General features: G+C 46.8%; 1 long non-coding RNA gene across 1 annotated transcript in view; it reads right to left on the bottom strand.

The window, feature by feature from the left end:
* LOC146182521 (uncharacterized) overlaps window positions 1-22,417 on the bottom strand; it is a 202,997-nt gene that overhangs the window by 50,270 nt on the left and 130,310 nt on the right. Inside the window, exon 2 of the long non-coding RNA XR_014700065.1 lies at window positions 1,519-1,575. This is a non-coding gene — a long non-coding RNA (uncharacterized LOC146182521). The remainder of the gene's footprint in view (window positions 1-1,518; window positions 1,576-22,417) is intronic.

The raw sequence follows: 22,417 nt of genomic DNA, 5'->3' as shown, positions 1-22,417 counted from the left end.
TAATCAGCCCTGTCTTGTGCTAGCTGCGTCCTCTCGAGCCCTGTGAACTTCTAACCTCATCCGCCAACCGAGCTTTCTGCCGCCCCCCTAATACGCATTCCTTCACCTGGAATTCTTGTTACCCTACTGAGTACGAGATCAAATAACGTCCATATAAACACTACTCTCTCAGGGTCACCATGCGTGACAAGATCATCAGTCGTGTGACGTTCATCAATCACCGTACAGACTGAAGTAACTTGCAATCCAATGATGCAGACGTCCTCCAGCTGCACATGTCTCGATGGCGGCAGTGATTGAACCGTGCTGAACATTGTCTAATGCACCTTCGATGTCGAAGACGGGGTAGTCGTCTGCCTCTACTGGAGCTTCTCCTGCTTTATCGCCGACACCAGATCGATTACGCGGTCAATAGCAAAGCTGCATTTGCGAAATGTTATCACTGCGTCTAGGTATTCACTGCATATGTAAATAAACCATCCAAGATGTATTAATACAATGCATTACGTTTTTTTTTTCTTTTTTTTTTTTTTTTTTTTTTTGCCAATGCAATTTTCAGGAGCTACAGGTCTTTAGATGTCATGTCACGGGGTGACCTTCCTGGTTTGAGCAGTCCTAATTTGCGCTGGCAAGTGTGCATGTGTATACAATCATAGCTTTTTTTTTGTTTTGTTTTTGAAGCGAGGCTACAATGGAGAGCTGCTGATCGTACGCAGGAACCAGTAATGTCAACCTACGGTCACAATCTACAGCGACGTACTAAGTGTTGGATGCCTTGCGCTTAGTACACAGGGCTATTGCTATGACATATTTTACACCTCAGGGGCTACAAATTGTATCACTGCTCTTCGTGCATGCTGATGTGGACGACCAGACGCGTCAAGTCTTCATTGAAGGTTCGTCGCGTTTTCTTCTAAGCCCTATTCAGCGAAAATCGTGGAAGTTGTATTTGAGATTAATATTAACGTGAGCACAAGAAAGGGGGGGGGGGGGGGGGGGGGGGTACGAAGCCACCAACTGAACTGACTTGTTATAGCACTTGCTATAATGTTATTTGTATAATATAAAATTGCAATTCTCATAGAATAGAGCCGACTCACTTTCCACCGGAAATTAATCGAAAGGCAAACTATGTGTATTTTAGCCGACATCTAGCGTTCTACGTCATTGCTGCTGTATGTGGCAACCATTTGTGAAGACATCGCCTACGTTTCAAATTCATTTGAGCAGGAAGTGAAATACAGGCGTCGATGGGGCAGAATGGACTCATTTACGCAGGTTGCGATCGCATTCCTCGTAAATATTCCGCATACAAGGATAAGAACAAAAAGCAAGAATCTGTCGCAAGGCTGACAACTGTGACGGCATCATCAGAGCGAGATGTACAAAAGACAGTCTCGTATTGTTAGTTCAGAAGTACAATCACCCAGGCCGTCTAAAGAAAAGGCCGGTGTATAATATCCCCGCTCGTGAAAAAATACTGCAGCTGTTCCGATAGTCAATCAACGCAGGACTCACGTGTCGAGATTCAGATGCAGCCGCCATCTGTGCAATGCGCGCATCACAGAAGATGACCTGAAAACAATAGAAGTCATTCAGAATATTAATCGCAAAACCTGGTAGGGGCGCGATAAAGATTAACGAAACGAAGGAAATTGTGTACAGGTAGAACCAGTTCTACATATCGGACATATCAGGAAAGTCAATGCAGTTGATAACAATAATCTAACAAATGTGAAACGGTGGTGGGTTCGAGAACACTAGCTGAAGTGCCTTATTTACAAACAAACATATTTCTCTTTGTTCCTTCCCTCTTTAGTGCTACTCGACCCTCTACATCGAGGGATACAATTACAACCTCTACTGCGGCCAGAACGAGCGCAGCATTCAACAGTGATATGAAAAGTACTCAAGTTATGATACTTCCACGTACGATTAGAGCGGTTAACATTACCTTTACCACCCCATCCTAAAGAATAAACCAACCGCTATCGGTGACTCACAGATTCCATCGCTGGACAAGCAGTGAAGAGTGAATTTTACGAAGTAAAGAACGACTTCTTATACTCCGTTTCATACGCTGTTGGCAACACCAATAAGGGTATACAGTCGAGCTGGGCAAACCAGGATGGTACACGGACTACATGATTGTGTTCCTACGCGCCTGTCGACTACGTTGTGAGAATGCAGCAGTTTACCCGACCATGTAGTGCGCGTCAACCTGATTGGCCCAAGGGGTCCTTACATGTTTTGCGGCGCTCCAAACCCCTTGTGAGTCGGAGAACTCCATTCCTTAGGTTCTTTTATAAAAGTTCTAAGCGGACACTTGTACAAAATTTTCCGGATCGCAAACTGGGGCCGAGATCCCTGAACGCCGGAACTTCCGTAGTATCTTATATCGGCTTCCGCGATTCCAGCAGCGCTGGTGACCGCTGCAGCGATTAGGAACAAGGTTATAGCGGTATCGCCGAGGAAATAAAAAAAAAAAAAAAAGGGAAGAAGATACCGGGAAGGGATGAAGGAGGAGTGAGAGGAGGAAGCCGCGACGCGGAGACGACATGCGACAGCGCGGAGGCAGCCGTACACACGACCGCGCATAAGAGGAGACGTGCGCCTGTCATAGAAGAGACGTCACCGCGACGCCCGCAGTGACACTAAAAGACATGGAACAAGCAATCTGCACGCCCACGGAACGCGGGACACAGACCACCGCCTCCGCGAAAACTTTTTTTTACTTACCCGTCATATGAGCGCTGGCATAGGATGCGCGAACCGCATACGCCCACCTATAAGTCGGCCCCTTTATTTTAGAAATAAAAGAAAACTAGCTGGCAGTAAACGGTGAACGACTTTATCTACTCGCATGCAAACGCGAGAATTTGCAGTTTTTTTTTTTTTTTTCGCAATTCAAAAATTTTGCCGCTTTTAGCCGCTGTGCGTTAACGTCGACGAAAGTTAGCCGCTCAGGATGTAGGCGTTCGGTCGATGTATGATTACGGAAAGGTTATGATGTGCAATAACGAAGAATTACTTCTCAGGTTGTCACACTGCTCAGCTCGTTTTGTTGCGATCGCGGCGCGAGCCTAAAATTAGGCTTACTTTTTGCATGAAGAATCAATACTGTGAGTTTTAATGCAAACCGTTAGACAGACTTCTTGGGACAACAAAAATGATTCTAGCTTCCGTTTCACACATTTCACAGACTTCTTGGGGCAACAAAAATGGTTCTAGCTTCCGTTTCACACATTTTGTAAATAATAGATAGTGCTGAGACAGCACAGCAATACTATAGTGTTGACATACAATTAAGTTAACGTTTGCAGTATTATGATTTGAGAGAAAATATTTATTTCTGTGCGATAAGTTAACGCAGGTCATTGGAAAGATTAGAACCGAAAAATGATAAGGGGATTCATTTGCTGCAGTGAATGCTATAGCTGACTGCATAGAAAGGCGAACAAGAAATCATTTTTAGTTTACATTTTTTCTTTTTTTTTTTTTTGCCAGTCGGCATCTCTGAAACTTCTTGTCGGTGAGTGCACATCGGACCACTCGCGTATTACGTTAGTGTAGTGCGCGTGAGCGTGATTATTAATCAGACTGCCACCGCAGTAGTTTATCTCTCGCTATTCGCAACAACGTATCAGCGGTGTTTTCATCTCCTAGGCCAAGCCGGCCCACACACTATTATAGACGTATACTATCCAAATCTCTGCACACTTTCCATTAGGCGAATAACTAGGTGTTCACTCAGTTAACAGAGTAATTTCACGCTCCACATACACGGGATAAAAATCGCCCTGGTATTGCCGGCCTCGTTCCATTAATTTTTTGTTGCTTGTCTGGTTAAAGTGGCGAGGAGTAATATCAACGCGTATTAGCGTCACCTTGCATGCGAGAAAAAACGGTAGGCAGTGTTCTCACCCCATTTATTTTTGCTCATACTCTTTGTCACGCAAATGCAGGGGTCGAAAGAAGAAAAATACAAGCCAAGCGCGCGCATAACAGAAGTCTCTAAAATGAGCGCTCAACCGCAAAGGCGCGACGTGGGAAGTCTCCTCCGGGCCTCTCCACCACTCGCCTTCCTGTCGCTGACCAGTACCAGCTCCCATGCACATCTGCATATGCAATGTCCCGGACTGAATCGCGCCATCAAAGACGCGCTCTTTTTATCCCAGACGCTTGGAAGTAGCAGCAACTCGTCGCGCTGTGCGGCCGCCAAGCACCCGCCGCGTCACTGAGCTCGACTCCGGAGATACCGCGAGTCTCCATGCAGCCTCCTTCTTACCCTCGTGTAAGACGAACTCATACGAGAAGACTGCCACAGAGCGAGCGGGAGAGCGATACGTCTCGGACATACAGTTCTCCCTTGGCGTCAACCTCCTTTCGCTCCCTCGACTTGCGGAAGCGCAACTCGGAGTACGGAAGCCATGAGGCTGTCTGGTGGTGGGGGTGACATGGGTGGAAGAAAAACGTATCAAGTCCAGGTTCCACCGCCGGAGATAGAGACGATGACGAACAAAGAGACTGCGTTCCTCGGGGAAAAGAAACTTGAACAAGCATGCGCAAGAAACTAGACGCGGCGAATCCGTCCCAGATACGTAGTCAACCCTCTGCGCGCAGACAAAGCACGCCAATGCTGCGCAGGCTCCTCACGCGAGGGCGGTATTCTTGAAGACCGAGGTAACGAGGAGTCGGGGAGAGAGTGAAGAATATGACGACTCAATATTGGAAAATCGACATTCCCACATGGGAGCAGAGTGCGTGCGCGGTCAGACGCTTCTTGGGGACAAGCTTGGGCGATTTGAAGCGGTATATGACCGAATCGCGGGGACTGCTATATTGGCTGCGCGGATGAATGGCGAATTCTAGACCGTGGCTGCGTCAGTCGATTTTTCCCGCTCTAGCGTTGGGGAAACTGTGATGACGTTCCGGCCACTGCGTCGGTGGACGCTAGGTTGTTCGACGTTTCAAGATACTGCTGGTATTCACAAGAAGAGATTGATATTTTGATTATCCAATATTGCGTATTGCAAGAGGTACAGTTCTACAAAGCGCCAGGGCGATATTGGTGTATAGTTATAAAACAACCCCTTTGCGAGAACCAATGTATGCTGTATTGGAACGCACAGTGTCTTTGTGCTTGACAGGGACACATTAATATTTATTTTACAGTATTGTATACCGCGCGCCTTGGAGCGTCACTTTCAGCAGATGAGAATGATTTAATATTTTATTTTTTCACAAAGCCCGCGTCCGCTCGTCGGTGACGAGAAAACACCGGCCGGCCACAAAGCATTTTGAGTCTTGCAGTCATTGTGGCAATATCACACAAAGCAGGGACAATGATTCGTTTTCCTTTTTTTCCCTGTCTTTTTTTTTTTTCTTCTGAGGAGTATAACTCGCATTAACGACCCAATGAGCGGGCGGCAGAACATCGCAACTTCAGTTCGTGGTACCAGCGGGTGTCATTATGTTGCCTCATTGCGGTGGCCACACACGCGACTTATATTCAGGTCAGAGTCATCCGTCAAGTGATGGCGAGACCCGATAGCGCGCTGCGATGCCACCAACGACAGCAGCGAACATTCGCAGCGCGGCCGGCGGCCCGCGCTCAATGAGACGACCGCTCACGTTAACGAAAGCGGCTGCGAACAACGCGGTTCCCAGGAAGTCATTGCTGCGCACTCCATGTGGGCCTAAAAACATGCTGCGTTGTGGAAGGCTAGACCTGGCTTCAGAAAGACCCTCACGGCTCCACAATAAAACACAATGATGTAGACGTTTGAAGAGTCTCTGTTACTTCTAGATCAAGCCCGAAACAGTACATTCAAGCAGCTCTCCATAAAAGAACCTTTCTAGAAGGCGAACGAGTTTCCAAACTACGATTTTCGGTGAGCACAGGCCGCATCTCAATTTCGAGACACTGCACTGTTTTAGAGAGATGAAGTAAATGCAACCGCGGCTTGAACGGCGTCAGGGACGAACCAAAAACAACGTGTTTTCTCTCGCGAGCGAAGCGGACAATGGCTGCGCTGACACCTTAACAAAAGGCAGACGCGAGCGCCCCCAACGTCGTCGTCGCCTTCGTCGCTGTCCCGGCGAAAGCGAGTCATTGTACGCGCTCTTTTCGGACAGCGCCCACGCATAACACGCACAGAGAGAGCGCGCCTCCTCGTAAATGCCATTGTTTTCTGAGAACTGCCCCGAGAGGAACAACGTAAACGAGCAAGGATGGGTTTGCCCTGTATACGAGGACACAAGTATGATCAAGGCAAACACGACGCAACACGGACCAGTGCAAAAAGCCGATGCGAGAGCACAAAGAGGGCACACACTGCAACGGCATAGAGCGCGCGCGTTCCTTTATGATCCGAAAGAGTCAGTGGATAAGCGCCGCCCGTGCGAGAGAAAAGAGCCGCGAACCCGCACGATAACCACACAAAACACCACCGTCAACCGCCTCACAATAAAAGGCATTGCGCGACAAGCTGGCTGAATGGAGAAAGACAGAGAAGATGCGCGCATATTGACTGGCAAAGGCTGGCACTGCCGCTGCTGCCGGTGGTTCGAAACTCAAGAATAGCTGGTGGTTGTCTTCTGCGACTCAATGACCACCCGTCGTTTTTTCTTTCTCTTCTTTTACGGTCCATCGCGAAAAGCAGGCGGACAGAAAGGGAGAGAGAGGAGAAGAAATGCAACACCGATCGAGACATTCGTTCTTTCTATTGAAAACGAAGGCTCCGCGCGCAAATGATCGATACTTTCTGAACAGTGCGGCCGCGCGAGAGAGGCGGAGGAGCGATAGCGCCGCCGAATGGAGCAGCGTCATTGGCCGAAAGGCGAACACAGAGAAAAGCAAACAACGTTGAAACACAGGACCTCACCCAAATGTGAATTGTTAGAAAAAAGTTACAAAGCAAGAGAAACTACGAAGGCGCAAGTGTTCCAGGTGTAGATAGATCGAAAAAAAAAAAAAAAGATAAAACCGAGGCGCTGGCCAAACGCAGAAAAGAGCGATTCAGCGTAAATTGGATCTTGTATTTTCCCTCCCCTTTCGGCTTTGCACTTGGGTGCCTTCTTCCGTACATGGCGAGATAAAACAAAGCAATAGAGTGCAGAGGGAAAGCGACCTCTTTATCTCCTTCCTGGCTCGTGTGACGGAGCACGCGCTGTTATCGTGGTGCCCTCACCGGCACCCTCTCGAGGAGGACCAGCGCTTTAGATAAAGCTGATGGCCATGCCGATACGCTGCTTCGTAGCTAGTGGGCTAATTCATCTCTTTCAAAGCGGCTGACGAGAGGCCTGGAGTGCCTCCTGACATCTCTATGGCAAACTTTGCCAAAGAGCCGCTATTACCGCCGCTTACTTTATCAGTGGGCAAACATATCAACGGGCAGACCGTTTTTACAACACACCCCTTTGAGCGGACCTGTTTGTTCTTCCGCCTCGTCGTTTTATGTGCTTCCTGCTGATGAACGTTTTAAAAACTACAATACTTGGACAATGACAGCTTCGTATGTGCTACATGGTGCCCTGTACTCTCTTGAAATACATTTTGAAGGATCACGGGGTGCTTTATAAAATTTGATCCTCCCACAAGCTCCATTTATGTTTTTAATTTACATCATGCTCTATTTTTGCGAGAAAAAAAAAAACAAAGAAAAACAGGATCGACCGTAACACTGACTCCTCTTCCATTCAGAATTTCATTCGTTAACCGGAAACTTGAGGTGATCTATGAGCATTGCCATAATTTGGCACTGAAATTCGGACACTGCGCAAGCACGGATGTTTTAGACACCGCCCATGGACTGTCAACGACCGTCCACAAACAGGGAACTTTTTTGACGTGCAATGATGAATGTCGTTATGGTAAGCAGCACTTTCCAGCGACGCTGCGGTGCTCACACTCAAAACTCGTCGGAAGTTCACAGTGGTCAATGTTTCGGAAAATGTGCGCATGACTGCGTCATAAGTTGCTTTATTGCCGGCAAATTGAAGCGACTTTTCTTTCCGCCTATGACACCAAGACGCTCGTTATAAGCACAAGGACGGAATAACGGGTGAACGCATCATAACATCTCTACAACGTCTGCAAACTAAAGCAGAATCTTCAGCAGTTAAAGTAGTCGGTTGCCTCAATCACAAATCACCACCTGCATAAACTACTTCACATAGCATAGGTTGTCAACGCAAACTAAGCCTGTTTCACCCCACTCAGTGCTTATGGAAAGAGGATGAGCTAATCATGGTACGAATTTTGGAAAGCAGATGTTATCAAAGAACGGCGTTAATCAGAGTTTTGAAATTATTAGTCATGCGACGAGTCATCTCGATTACCGTGTCGTATAAGATTGATTGCAAAATGTTTCAAGGGTGAAAAGGTGCCCCAAATTCTCATCGTTATAAATTTTTTGCACCGCCACGCTCCATGGCATCTCACCCACCTCATCCCTCCATCCTTCCTTTCTTCAGAGAGACATACAGTAACTTCTTTCATACGTGTACCTAGCATTGAGGGAACGTCTGTAAGAGCGGGGAGCTAGACTTGCATATCTTTACGCTTTCCAGGCGTACGCGATAATTTGCCTATACGGCCAAGTTGGCTCGCTTCTCCGCTTAATTCGTCACCAGGCAGGGCACTTTGAAATGAATCGTTTCTCGGAGACATTGGCACATCGAAGTCTTCTCACCCGAGCGATAACGAGTGGCAAGACAAACGATGGGTCTATCTGCTTTCCGGCTCCAGAAGACGAATTCACTCCATGACGCGCTAATACAATTTCTAGCCCCCACACTTGCTAGATTTCTTCGGTCGTCTTCGCCTCTGTGCTCGAATGGCAATCTTTCTTCAATCTGTTCGCCACTTGGTGACCTGTTCTCTGCAGAGAGAGCATCCATCACTGCGACTGCACGCAGCCTCGCCAGCTCGCCTGAGATCGCAAGTTAGTTTCGCACTGCGCGAGCGTTACGCAGTTACGTGAGTATAGTCTGAATACCACTGATTTCTCTAACTAGTATACGAATACAAGCGAGATCACAAAAACAGAAGGCAGCTAAACTCCACCTTAAAGACAATTACGGGAAAGGGTTGAATGATCCCGTCTACTCTCGCACATCCTCGTCCGCTTACGCGGACTTTTCTCCTCGTCGAATCACTGACCCCTTAATTCGTAACTCCATAATCTGACGCATACTAATTAGCGTAATAGAGTCGTGAGATGCCACATTGTGCGAAATACCATCTGGGGTAGATATAACCCTCGTTTTGAGCAAGCCGCACGGCAGTGCCTGCGTGGCCAATACTTGTCTGACTCGGGGCGCTGCTGGGGTTCAATTCCCATTTCACCCTTCCACTTAAAACGAATGACTCCAATAACCTATACCAGCTCAACCCCGTCATATCGTATCACGGCGTACCGGTTGAGTCAACCGGTGAATGGTCGCCAATTTGTGGTGTACAAGAACGAGACTGTGTCCAGTATCGACGAAATATACCGACTCGTCCCACTCTACCAAGCGAGAGCGGGGCTGCTGGCGTTCGGTCATGCAGCCGCCGCATCGTCTGCCTCGCGCTCAGCTGAAGAGCACGCTGAAGTGTGTAGTCGTCTCGAGCACGACCACCCCGACGCGTAGAGACGCGCTACAAACCCGTGACGTCACACAAATAGGCGACCAATCAGAGTCGGGCTACGTTTCCTGTCATCTACCACCTGCCAAGAGAAGTCCGCGAGTTTTCTTTTCTTTCTTTGTAGAACGCAGCGCCAGTTCGGCGGTCGAGTAGCGTCGTCGTTGGTGCCGTTGCCAGTGTAATCGAGACTCACGAAAACTCTATTTGCAAAATAAAGGGGGCTTTCTAATAGCACGTATACCTACGTATACAAGCATCTCTCAAATTCTTTGCCCCAATATTTCGCAAAAAAATGATATCTGAGATCAAATTTACCATTAGGGAGTATAGTAATCTTCCTTACAATATATATATATATATATATATATATATATATATATATATATATATATATATATATATATATATATATATATATATATATATATATATATATATATATATATTTTCACCATGATGACGCCGTTTTTTTTTCTTTTTAGAACCAAGCCTTTAACGCCGCCGCATAAAAATGAAATAAATTCATGCAGGGAGCTCGTTTTTAATAAATGCAGCATGTGTTCCGAGAGTAGACTTCGCTGATAGACCGTAAAGAGATCTCCAGCTCTGGTCTGTGATAAACTCCAGGTGGTCGAATGTTCGTAGCTCCTACTTGGTTTGCACGCGTTCCGCAAGAAAACGCAAGAAAGCGCCCCGTGTTCGATGTGAAACTTAATTTCAGTTTTAAGCAACGCGTGTGCAGGTTGCATACATTATTAATATGCAGTTAGAATTTCGATCGCCGGATCACCATAGCGTAATTCGAGCTTTTTCATACGGAGTGAAAACTGAGCTTGAGGAGATCAAATCCCCCTTTTACTGCAGTCAGTTGACGTATTTTGGCAAAAAAAAAAAAAAAAAAGGCGATAAGAGTTTGCGACTTTAGCTGCGTATGACGCAGCTGAGAACACGAGTTTTTGGGAAGGCTACCGACAACCTACAAATTTGCGATATGCGAGTCCACCTATGTGGGTATGCAATAATAATAATAATAATAATAATAATAATAATAATAATAATAATAATAATAATAATAATAATAATAATAATAATAATAATAATAATAATAATAATAATAATAATAATAATAATAATAATAATCATAATAATAATAATAATAATAATAATAATTTTGGTGTGCAAAATTCCTTTACAGCTTCACGAAGAGGCGGGCCCTTCAAGTAATAATTACAAAGTATCATTTGAACACAGCGACTTCAGTCAGAGGCCCTAGCTAGCTAGCTCGAAGTTGTGCCGCGGCAGTCTTCCTGCAGACGGCGAGACCAATACTATGTGATTCGTGCAGAGTTCATTTGTTTTTGTTTTTTTGCACTTGCCTTCAATTACAAAAATAAGACATCCGAAATTGGCGGGCTTTAACAGCGAGTAGTAATGTCTACGCTGACAAGCCACTGAAAACGCCAGGAGTAGTTACTACAATAACCACATTTGCACAATATTTCGAATTTTCTTGGCATAATAAATCAGTGTGACAACACGCGATCGCTTGAACTGATTACAGCCGTTGCTTTGCGCATGCGTGACTTGAGACCGCGAAACCATAAAATGTGCTGTTTTTAGCGCGCCAGAAATAACGGGTTGCACTATTTTCCATATACAATTCGGGGTTGGCGCCACTTGAGAGACAATTATTCATTTCAACCACGGTACCTATGTTAGGTGTGTTGTTCTTGCCTTGGTCGCAAAAGGACACCGAAAAAAAGAAGAACATAAGCTGCCTGGGTAAGGGACAGCGCTACAATCGGGACAGCTCCCTCATTCATTCATACTTTCATTATTAGCTAAAAAGGACAACAACAAAATCGAGATGCAGGTGTCGCCGCCACTGGCGTAAGCAAAACGCGTGCGTCGACACTGAATTTCTCCATGTGTCCCAAAGGGTACGTCCCACTGTCACTGAATTCAACATGACGGCAAGGTGTTTTTTTGTTTGTTGTTGTTGTTGTTAGGAAAGTAGGAAGTAGCGTCAAAAGTAGGAATTTACTGATAGCAAGATTTTTAAACTGCATATTATAAGAGAAACAAAATTCGTCTTTTGCTGTCGGACAAAGGTCCGCATAGCCAGAAAGCGGCAGCGAATCAATTTACACTGGATAGAATTGTCCTCGTGAGGCCCCTTAAGTTTAATCTCAACACGGGTGAATGACTCTGTACACACTCATTTTCCTCGCACGCGACCAAAAAACAGCAAGAAACTTGAGAACGACATCAAGCACGTTTACTTAACCGATGTTAGGCAAGCAGTAACGACTGCTGATGCCTCTAAACGACGAAATGAAACCAACCTCACGCTCCAGCGAGAAGCACAGCGCGAAGCACGTTCCAGATTGGGGCATGCAGAAATAGACGAGGGAACGGGGACCGGGGGAAAAGGTCTTTACTGTGTGGAGAGACGCAACCTGAAACCCGTGTTCACCAATCGAAAATCGATGGCGGCGAAGGGGGCATTACGAGGGACGATCTGCACTCGCCCCGGTCATCAAGGAGCAAAATCGAACGCGCTCTCTCGAGTGGCCCCAAGTGGTCGCTGCGGTTGTTGGTTTTTCACCGGAAGGTGATATCGCGAAAAAAAGAAAAGAAAACGTAAGCGAACGCGAGAGCCGTCACCACGAAGCCGGGGAAAGTTTCAAGGAATTAGGGTATAGTTTGGGGCTTTCCGCATTGCGCAATTCGCTCGCGCGACGGCCTGCTATCAGTGCTACAGTCTCGTAACTCGCAGTACGAGGCAAATGACAGGGTTGGCGCGTGTTAAAAACATTCCTTCCAAACACCGCTCAGGTCCAAGTCGGGAGACTGGGGTTCATTGAACGAGCGACTCGACTTGTGGCGCGTGGAGTAACGGAAGACCACGCAGATGGGGAACCATGTGCTGGCTTTCACCGTAATTGAGTGCCGCCGAAACTGAAACACGACAGCGACTGTTTTTCTCTTGGCATTTTGTTCAACATTGTTAGAAGTCCGCGCGCCCCTTTTCCTGCTTCCGCATCGCGCTTTGTGTCGCGTCATCCGGCTCTGCGTTACGTACGTCTCGCGTTCAGAGACGAATAATGTAGCCCTCGACAATGTGCGGTTAGGATGCTCGTAAATTGTCTATAACTCGAATCGACCACATCAACTGGGCTCTATTCTTTACTCTGGACTCTATTCTGGACCATATATGGACTCTCAGAGACGTGCCTCGGCTCTAGGCACGTCTCTATTAACTTTGACAGTGCGCAAAGCAAGAAATTTGACGATAGCACTCTGTCCGCCTTCAGCAACTTGCACGTTGCTGGAAATTACAAAGCATTCGGAAGCTACAGTGAAAACCCCAGGTGCTGTCGTTAGCAGGGATGGCAGTGGCGCGCGGATCCAAACAGAGGGCAGCACTGGACTACAGATCCCCAGCTCCTTGAAGCCACGAAAGCGGCTCACGTTCTCTGTCTTTTTTTTTTTCATTGCTCAACGTCACGCTCCAGGCCGAAAGGCCGAAAGCAGAACCGCCAGCATAAGGAGCATGACCCATCCGCACGCCACACTGCCACCAGTCCGTGCCCTGGGCACTCGACAAATCAATCACCCGCGCCCGCAGCCGCACGCCTACAAGGAACACGCAGGCTAGCCGAGCCAAAGCCAAAGCCGAGCCGGAGCCGAGGCGGAAACCGCACAAAATACTCGCGCGTGCACTTGCGGGCCGCGTTTTCAATGCAACCGTCCGCAAGACGGCGCTTCGTAGCCCAGCAGCGCTTCCCTAGACGTTTCGAACAAAAAGACGTAATCCCTGGAGCGTTATGGAAGACGTGTCAGACGGGGCTCGATTCATCGTTCCTGCCTGCCGACGACGACGAATTACTCCGCGAGGCCGCTGTAATTCCTTCGGCTCGTTACTTCCTTTTGCCGTCCGACACCGTTAGCTCTTATCCGGCACGCGGAAGACGGGGGCGCGCCCTTACGTGTGTACAGGATAACGGAATGAATCTCCCAAGACGCTCCTTTTTTCCCTAAAGAAACAATTTAGCTCGCCCGCAGTACGCATCGCGGATTCCGAGGTAATCTATCACCGGAGGCGGCCGCGATTATGTGTACGTTTCCTCCTGTCTTTCTTTCTTTTGCGTCGACCTGCCTTCGGTATCTCTGTTCTCTCGAACAAAACCGAAGCGGCGAGTTATGAATAAGGCGCGCTTCAGAGGGGCCTTCCTTTCGTCGGCGGCTGACGAGAGGGGATACTTCTCGCGATCCACTTATATCGGAACGTTAAGTATACGGTCCCAATCGAAGGGGCAAGCTTCTTCGTGAACGGTGTAGCGACGTCACTTGGAAGCGGCCCGCTTTTTGCGAGTCGTCCGCGACTCACTCATCGGACACGGAAATAGTTTATGCTTCCGTGATCGCCTTACTCTCTATACAGAATCATAGCCTTCCCTCATTAGTGTCGATGCCGTTGGAAGGGACGCATAATGTTTACATTCGCGGTCTTAAGTGGCATTAATTGGGAAAACAATTGACCTGTCTTTTCCTAGGAGGGGGAGTGGGGGGAAGGCTTGCTTTAATCACTGTGGCGTGCAAAAATTTACGCTTCTGCTACACAAGCGTCTTGGTTCGTACATAATCAATAAGGTTTTGCCATTGTCGGATCAATTAATATCGACGAACACTGGTATGGAGAGTATTTCTGTAGATAGAAACTTTGAAATACTCCTCATTATTTCTTGAAGCATCACGACCAAACAATTGCACTAGAAGAAAATGCGCAGCGATTATGCAGGTACGTCAATTTATTAATGCGGTAATATGGACACTGATGAAAGCACAATACTCGCTACCCTACCAGATGACGTATTTTTTGCACCTTGGGTGCCGGGCACTAGGGGAACGCAAGTAATAGAGTTGTAGCCATTTCCTTTTGCATTCATTGCAATTGGAAGTTGACTTGCCGATATGCACGTTATCTTTTTCTCACATTGCGTGAATGGGTGTGCAGAAAATTTTCTTCAGCTTGTGTCATGTAGAAAGCCATATTCAGCAGCTTTCGGTTCACTGGTGCTGACTGTAGCAGTGACTCGCGGAATGTGAACAATGGTCGTATATAAGTTGCATTCAATGACTTAACTTCTATACTACCACTGTAGCATATCATAGGTCAATTGGCGTGTCAAGTTGCCCTAGACTCTCTCAAACCTATTTGGCATAGATAATTGGCTTTCATATGTTCAATGTATGCGGACGGTTCACTGTATGCATAGCTTTGCTCGGGAAACAAGAAGTTTCTATACTATGATCTTGTGATCTCTCTACGCGATCTCAACACTCCCGCACGCAGTGGAATATTTGCAATGTATAGGGAATACAACGCTCGATGCAATGCATCGGCCCGGTATTTTGGCTATCATACAGAGCCTACTGTACCTGTTAAGTGTGCGCGGAAACTGACTGTTTATATACACTTGTTGCGTGAAGTGATAGTTCCAAGTGCCAAACGTTACAGGCGATTATAAATAGGATGGGGTATAAACGTTTAGTTCATGGTTTGGGAACGAGGGAAAAAAAATTGAAAGCGGAGCTTCCGTCTCATAGTTATCAGCGGTGCCATTTCTTTATCCTACAACGATTCAATATGAGGAATCACGCTATAAATTGTAAGACATATCTTACTATCTTCCCTTCCTTTCAAGAACAATTCTCTAATCCCATAGTGTCATTGCAACTTTGCAATGTTTCGCGCTAACTGTTTTGTCTGCATGTTTTGCTAATGACCATTTTCAAAATTGTTATTTCTTCTTCGGTTAAGTCCTTGGTGGTTATGGTACCCTGTGGTCCCTTGCATCCCCATACCATATGTTGTAGGATGTTTGGTACCTAACCGAAACGCAGTGGGAGACTTAGCTGTCAAGGCCCAGCCGGGATGGTCAGAGTAGTCTGGTCGACCGGACTCGGGAAATGGCTCGGGTCCACGGCTTCCTGGACTGAGGAGGCTGCCCACCTAGAGCGAATATTTCACGCCTGCTCGGAATAAATGTTTCTCTCTTTCTTCTTCTTTCGGTGCCTTCCTCCTTCATTGCTGCATGCATTCGAGGCACGGCAGCTAAGCCCACGCACACGTTTTGAGCGCCAACCATTTCATTTCCGTCGCTGATAGTCCATGAATGCCCTTACACAAGCGCCAGTTAAATCAGTCCGATTCCCAAAGCGTACTCCAAAATTATGTAGAACACCGCGAGACGCGCGTAGTTATACTGTTCAATACAAATGTGGGAGGCGAGGTACTTCGTATGCATAATGATAACACGGAAAAATGACGTCGTAAATTTTCTCCCTCATCCAAAGCCACAAAATGCCTGCAACGCCCGATAGTGCGGATATATACCACTTCAAGGGACAAACGCGGCAAAAACGCGGTGCGCAAGATAAGGGTTAAAAACAGGCGTATACAAAGAAACGTGGCAGCGGTTTAACCGCGGTTGCCACCAATGGTGGAGCGATATAAAGTGAAGCTGCCAGATAACTGCAAGGTTATAACCGAGATAAGCGCCATAGCGTATCGCTCGTGTAGGACAAGTTTAAAACAAACGGTCTGCTCTTCTAATGGGACACTGCAAACGACCGAAACGTGACCTTATCAAGACGCCCAAAGGTCGAGCGATAGAGAGCAATAGCGTCGCTACGATGGCTTATCGAGGTCATACAAGGTCAAGGTTCGCACTGGAAAGGAAATGGACTTTTGCATCAGTGCAGTCATCGCTATAACAATTCTGATGGTAAACTTAAAGCTCCGCCTTTAAGGGTATGTCGCGAAAGCATTTATCGATTCCGTCTGCGGCTCCTTTTGCTGATCTTTGTTCTGGTACGTGCACTTTCATATTCGCTTCATATTCGCATATTCTAAGTTCATTGTTTGTGTCTCAATAATCTCACGCGTACCCATTGCCGTGCAATCGTATAGGCTGCCACATTATACCGCTAAACCATCCAACATAGATACAAAGCCCCGCTTTAACCAAGCTGTATACGAACTTGACTGCACGACTTACAAAGGCATAACATGTCTGGCTCAGAATCCAAGAGTCCCAGGCTCGATTCCTACCTCCTGACAACCCGACCATATCGCCCAGTCTCGTGACGTCCCACACGCTGCCGGTCAGTGCCATGCTTTTCGCTCACGAAGAGACTACCAAGCCGCCGATGCCGGATTTTTTGGTGAGCAGAAGTCTTAACGCAATCGAAATAAAATAGGCGCACATCGAAGAAGCGTCTTTCAGGCGGCGTCCGTTTAATGGCTCAAGTCGAGTCCGCTCCACGCCAGCTTAGATCGGCCCACAACCAACTGAAGTACGGATGGACCAGCGCAGGGCAAGGCGACCTCGATGCCGGCGCTCGTTATCGGGGCATTACGCGACTGCAGCCGATTCCCCGCGCTCGTGGACGGACCACACCGTCGCCGTTCCAATTACGTGTCGCCGACTGCGACACGCGAAGCACCTTCCCAAAAAAAAAGGGGCGGAAGCATGCATAGAGCCCGGAATAAAGACAATAGGGTTCCATCCAATTCAATGCACACAGGGCTGTGAAGCAGGAAGAGGAAAAAACAAAATCCAAGTAACCGGTCGACATACGGGCCTTCCCGAAAATATGATCTTCCAGATCAGTATTACGATTTAAGTGCAGCGCGATAGAGCGAAGGAAACGGCGCATGAGTCTCATCTTAATTCTTTGGGCCGAGCGTGGTGGCCTCCGAAGGCGGCGGTTTGTTATCGTAACCTTTAAACTTCAACGCAGCTGGACCACAATGAAAAACAAATATAAAGAAGGACTTAGCAAGCACTGAATTATCATTTATTTAAATAATCAGCACGAAATACGAAAAAGCAAACAAATAGCGTAAATTCGCTAATGCGCGGCTGTACTGAACCGCTTTCAAATGTTTTCTGAACGAAAGATAAGAGCACATCCCAATCGGGTAGAATTTCGAGGCCGGCTTGAAAGTTTAAGAGCGTCTCAGTCTGGAACGTGGAAAGCGTGCGCCGCCATTTGCGACACGTGACAGGCAGCCAACCGAAAGCCAATTGGGACGGAGTTTGTCGGTCATGAACGTTTTATTTTAATGATGTAGTTCGCATTCCTGGAAACGCCGGGTTGCGTATCCGAAATTCCTAGATTGGTAGAGAGGAGTCCTATGACATCTGGACGTGAAATACGGTAAAATGCCCAAAAATAAGAAATACCGCAGTGCAAGAGCGGAGTTCCGAACTTTCTTTCTTTTTTTTTCTTTTTTTTAATAGGGTGGATTTTCTTCATGTGCCGACAGAAAACTCAAAAAAGAGATCTGCTACTAGCAACAACTGCATCGGCTGTTTCTGAACAGCCTCTTGAGTTTAACGAAACTCGCTTTGGCTTAAACTGAAAATTACTAATCACCACGTTACTCTTCAGAATCTACATCGAGCTGTGGTCGCGTGTTGCCCGACAACACGCCCCGAGATGCACGCGTCCGCGGAGCACCACTTAATTTTTAAGTCTTGGTTTCAATATGCATCGGGTGAAGCCAAAAAAATGGGACCTCGCGAATAATTCTGGCGTCATTTTAAAGTAGTTTATAGCCCACACATATAATGCTAAAGAAGGCTTTTGGTAAAATCGCAATTCACGTCGGTTACGCCATGCCGAAAAGTTTGCGAGCGTTGGCAGTCGAGCCTCACCCTCAAGCTCAATAACCGCAAGAGCGGGACATTTTTCACCTACCAGAGACTAAGAAAGCCCCAAAAAGTCACACCTCTTTTTAACCACCAAGTTGCTTCGTTTTTGCAAAGAAAACCGTTCCCCCTCTACTCCTCTTTCTGTTCTCTCTATCTCTCTTTCTCTGCCTCTCTCATCAGCACGTGGCGCACTGACATTTCGGCGCACTTGAACAGATCCCAGGGGCAGAGCAAGTCGATTCCACGTCCTGCTCTCGAGGTGCAGAATCCCACGAGACTTCTCTGCGTTCTGCATTTAGAATGGCCTTGCGACGCTAGTATAGCAATGCCGCTTCGGTCGGCTGGAGATTAATGGTTTAGCTCTTAATTAGGCACTTACACCGACACCAAAAGAAGAAGCAGTGTTTCCCCCCGCTGCGACATAGTAGAGTCCTCGCTGTTGACAAATAATAATAATACAAAAACAGCCGGTCAAGCAGCATGCGTGTGATTAATCGAATACGGTAAGCGAGACACACTCAACGGGGTGCCTTCCCTCCAAACGCATTCATAGTTGGCGCGACAGAACTACAACCACAGTCGATTCTGCACGACTCGGCCACCTGCTTACGATTCGGTCGCGTAGGCTCATTTCCGATTATTGGCCCGTTCTGGCTAAAAGCGTGCATCGTTAAGTCGGGCCGCTATGCGCCATGCGAACGGCTAAGCAGTTCCGAAAGCATCCCACAAAAAAAGAAAAAGAAAAAAAGAAGATGATAATAATAATAAGAAGAAGAAGAAGAAAACGCGTTCGCCGTGTTCTGGTCTATTCGTGCGCAAAAGTGATTAATTAGGATGCCTACCGTCCTTGATTAATCGCCAATTATAGCCTTTCACGCGACCGCGTAACGTCCGCCTCGCTGCGATTAATTTCCCTCGACTGGAGCGTCAAGTCGTCGCATTAACGCCTCGAGTCCTCCTTCCACGTCATAACAATAAACGAACCACCCTCTCCCTCCTATCCACCACTTGCTGCCACGCCGGCCTCCCATAATGCCCCGCTGACGGCGTGCGACAGAGACCATAAAAGCTTCTATACGTAACCCCCCCACACACAATAAGAATAGCTGGCTAGTCGTACTAGTCTATACAATTTCCATCTTGCGGCTACTAAGCTCTCCATCCCCCCGTCATATACGCATGTGCTGATTAAGGCCAACGAACTTCTTTTCACTGCTCCGAATTCGCGCCTGATTACAGGCTGCTCTTCGTAAACCTAGTCTTTCGTAAATTACGTCCATGTCTCACACGCATGCAAATGTCAAATCGTTTTTAGAATGGCTTCAAAAACCGAATGAAACCACATTCCAGCCGTTTAGCCACTGGGCTTGTAGACAATGGGGTAAAAAATTGCCGCCAGTGAGTTCGTAAAACAGAAATGCATCTGTAGCTATATCTATCTATGCACAAGCAAACTTGCAATAGAATAAAAAATTGCTTCAAGACGCTGGATGATGAAGAAGCTAAACACGATCTCAAAATCGCTCTAAAAAGAAAAAACAAAAAACAAAGCAGTAACGAAGGGAAACAACGCGTAGAATACGAAGTGGCCCTATTAGAGTACGGTAAAAATAAACCGAGTGGTTCGCCTGTCCGTTCAATAGCCCTCGGAGTCCAAAAATACTGTACATAGGGCACCATTATCTGCTTCCCGACTCTTGAAGCTAGAGGGAAAAATATGTCCCGTCACCGCACACACAGTTAAAAGGACACTAGAGAAAAATATTAAATTCATTTTTTTTTTAGTACAATGTAGTAAAAGTTTTAGTAAAATAAACTCCCACGTGATTAGCGCATGATAGCCATATATGGTTCCCAAGGACGCGGGATCGAATCCCGGCCTCGGCGGCCGCTTTTCGATGGAGGCGAAAAGCAAGGCGCCCGTGTGCTGTGCGATGTCAGTGCACGTTAAAGAACCCTATAGGTGGTCGAAATTTCCGGAGTCCTCCACTACGGCGTCTCTCATAGCCTGAGTCGCTTTGGGACGTTAAACCCCACAAACCAACCAACCAAACCAACCAACCATAGCCATATATGCTTATTTGCCATAAAACGGAACACATCAAACTTTAGTACAATAAATTCAGTTACTCATTTTGAGTATGTTCTTGCTTGCGGCAACGAAAGGCGCATTTATCGTTTCCCTCGATTTAATTTTCGACATCAGTACTGAAAATAAATTAGTGGTGACTCTTCAGAAATAAACGGTTGTGTACTACTATCATCCTCACTGTAAGAAAAGAGAATTATGATATTCGTTTCGCTGTATATGACAAGATTCGACACGCAACCTGGTTAAATCGGGCTTGTAGTACTTCCGTATAATAAAGAAAAAAAAACCCGGGTGTGGCGCAGTTGGTTGAAGAACTCGGCTGGGGATCCCAGGAACGGAGGTTCAATTCCCGGTGGAGATTGGATTTTTATTATTGGGAAAGCAATACTACTCTAGGTTTCCAGCCTTCAGCATGGCGCGGCCGCACCCACGTGACGCTGTGACGTCACACCCCACGTGATACTAGGGTGAGAGCTGGGCTGCCAACTCAAGCGGTCGGCGTAGCGCGGTAGCAGCCACGGCGCAGCGCGTGACGTCACACCCCATGTGACACAAAAACGAGAGATGGGCTGGCAGGAGCTGCCAACTTGGGTCTCGTTTCACACGGGACGGTTATGTCAGAATCAGCCTGCCAGGACCCTGGCATTCACGTTACCCCTATAGGCCACTAAGGCACGTTCATACGGCTTGGTTAAAGCGGGGCTTTATGTGTGGGCTGAGGAAGAAGAAAAAGAGAAGAACGCTCGGTCACCCGCAGGTAATGCTTTCGCTCAATATTTGGTTCAGCAGCGTTAAACCCTTGTAATTTTTTTTTTGGCGATGTTAGTTTCGGATTCGGGTAATGACGTCTTTCGGTTGACAGCTATAGTGTGACCGAATGAACGCCGACAGTGTCCTTAATGAAAGCAGCGTCATCGTATTTTAGAATCGATAACATATCGATAAATGTGAAGTTCAATTTGTCTCCAGTCTCACTTTTATACTCGAAGCGTGTACAGTTCGTTCGGTCGAGAAGGAGTCACCGTCGCCGTAACAGAGGAAAAAAGAAGTGTCGGAAAAATTATACGTCATTTAGGGTCCAAACTGTGACGCAATCGTTTTTTGTGCAGCGTTCATGGTGACGTCATACCATGTCGCGTCCCATTTAGAATCAAATCCATCTTCTATACTGTAGGCTAATTTGCGAGAAGGATTCGAATCAAAAACAGAGAAATAAGACAGAGCGCGCCTTCCTTTCGTCCAAAAAAAAAAAACTGAAACAAAAATATCAATATATATATATATATATATATTCCCAGAATGTAAAGATGGTGTGAGCGGCGCTACCGTGTCTACTTTTAAGGCGAAGTTTAAACTTCTTCCTAATTTTAGCTATTTCCCTTCGCTCTCTCCACCTACATTTTAACAAACGTTTCTGCAAAACACAGCTAGCAGGTAGGTATCGTAGGAGTGGAAAAAGGAGCAAATTTATTTCTTACATTAAGGAAAGGAAAAGTTACAGAAGTGCATCCTGCCAAAAGCAAAGCAGCAAGAACGGACTGCACAACGGGACACCTTCATTCAGAAGGTACAACGCACAAACAGCTAAGGAATAAAAAAACATTGAGCGTCACACCATAAATTCTGAGCCCCAGTCAGATTTATGATGTTTCCGGAATCGCTATAGCGCTTCGTCCTTGCCTTCGTGCGCTCGGATTTCTATTGTTTCTCTGGGGTTCTCTCCGCGGTGGGCTTTTATTTAATAAAACCCTAAGCGCTCTGCGTTAACGTGCAGTCACCTAAACCGATATGCCTCTTTAATGGCGCAATTCTTTGTGGTATCTGCCTCCCCTTCCTCTGCTCGCTGATATTTATATTCCGCTGAAGGGCCACTTTTCTTCACGACACACGAGGATTAATGTCGGTTGGAACTATCCTCATCCACTTTAATGCATGCGCTAAAACTCGTTTATACTACGTCTC

Source organism: Amblyomma maculatum, chromosome 8 (genome assembly GCF_055883805.1).
Source record: "Amblyomma maculatum isolate TAMU_Amacu chromosome 8, ASM5588380v1, whole genome shotgun sequence".
Classification (NCBI taxonomy): domain Eukaryota; kingdom Metazoa; phylum Arthropoda; class Arachnida; order Ixodida; family Ixodidae; genus Amblyomma; species Amblyomma maculatum.
The sequence above is the reverse complement of the archived record's forward strand: the minus strand, read 5'-3'. Positions and strand labels throughout refer to the sequence as shown.